This window comes from Acyrthosiphon pisum, chromosome A2, assembly GCF_005508785.2.
Source record: "Acyrthosiphon pisum isolate AL4f chromosome A2, pea_aphid_22Mar2018_4r6ur, whole genome shotgun sequence".
Taxonomy (NCBI): Eukaryota; Metazoa; Arthropoda; class Insecta; order Hemiptera; family Aphididae; genus Acyrthosiphon; species Acyrthosiphon pisum.
In genome coordinates this window covers 97,546,352-97,547,985 of record NC_042495.1, presented here as the reverse complement: position 1 = coordinate 97,547,985, position 1,634 = coordinate 97,546,352, and positions in this window count along the sequence as shown.

The following is a 1,634-nucleotide window of genomic DNA, read 5'->3' as shown; positions in this document are numbered from 1 at the left end:
TGTAGCGAATATTATTATACCTACATTTTCTTCTTTTATTTCATTTTTTAAGTACATTTTTGCCATATTTTGAGCAATTTGAAGCTTTGATAAATGTATATAGAATTTTATAGTAAAATAGAGTAAAATATTTAAAAAAAAATGTATTTTTATTAGTTTAAAACTAATATTTGCAATTTTTTAGGTCATTTTTTAAGGACATTTTTTTGTCATTTTTATGTCATATTTGCTTTTTTTTAGATCATTTTTTATTGTTTTTAAGGTCATCAACTTTCGAGCCCTATACATGACACATTGACACCTCAGTATATACCTATTATATGAACACTCTACATTATAGACATGATACGATTAACTGCCGACTGCAATAATATATTAACGAAATTTACTGTAAGACCTATTTTGCTAATAGATACACATTTTGTAAGAACAGTAACTTCAGTGTAGACATTATAGATATTGCCTTTCATATTACGCAGAACTCTGTATGACTACGATACAATCGTAACAATTGTTAAACTTTTACCTATTTTGTGAATATTTAGTAGGCAATAAATTCTTATAACAACTGAAATTAAGTTTTCGCCAATTTATAATTATATTTAAAACATCTCACGACTTCCGCTATAAATGTCTAGTTATATCTAACGTGTAACTCCCAGGCGGCCAGGCCACATTACAGTAGGTAATAATAATATTATAATAATAATAGTTTAGTTTATTGGTCATATGTAGTTACATAATATTAGTTAAAAAAAAACAAAATTGTTGAGTGTAATGGCCCAACTCATCACTGAGGACAACCTCTTATTGGTGAAATTGGAGTACTTATATCATAATTCATAAGTAATTAAAATAGTATAAACATTAAAAATTAAATTAATAATGAAAACATTAAAAAACAAAGTGTAAAAATTAATATGAAAGACAAAAAGATAATATAATGATAAGTAAAAAAAAAAAATCAGTAGGTTGTTATTAATTTAGTTAAAATTAGTTAGATACTTAGATTCACATAATATACACTATGCTTCAAATTTTGGGTTATGAATTTGTTAGCCACATTTTAATATACTTTTTGTATTGTTTATAGGATTTGCTATTTATGATATGTGATGGTGCTCTATTCAGTAGGTTAAGACCTACATGGAACAAACATAGACTTGCTTTATTTGATCGTGTAATAGGGATCTCTAATCTCTATATTATTTTCATGCCTTGTATTGTAGCCAGACTTGGGTAAAATACTTTTAAAAAGTATTTCAAATACATATTCCGAATACTTAAAAAAAAAGTATTCAGAATATGTATTCGAATACTTTATGATAATAATATTCCCAAGTATTTGGAATACTTCACAAAAAGTATTCAAAATATTTTTCGAATACTTTTTTTTAGTAGATTTAGATTTCAATAGCAAAAATATTACTTTTTCAATTCTGTGTGTATGATTGAACATTATTATAATCTTGATAAAACACACCTATCTGGCTAACTATAATCTATTAGTTATAAAATATTATATTAAAATCAATATTGGATGTTAAAAAAGTATTCCAAATACTGTACTCAGAATACTTGTAAAAAGCAAGGCTTTGCACCCGAACCTAACCCGAAACCCGAAACCCGAATCC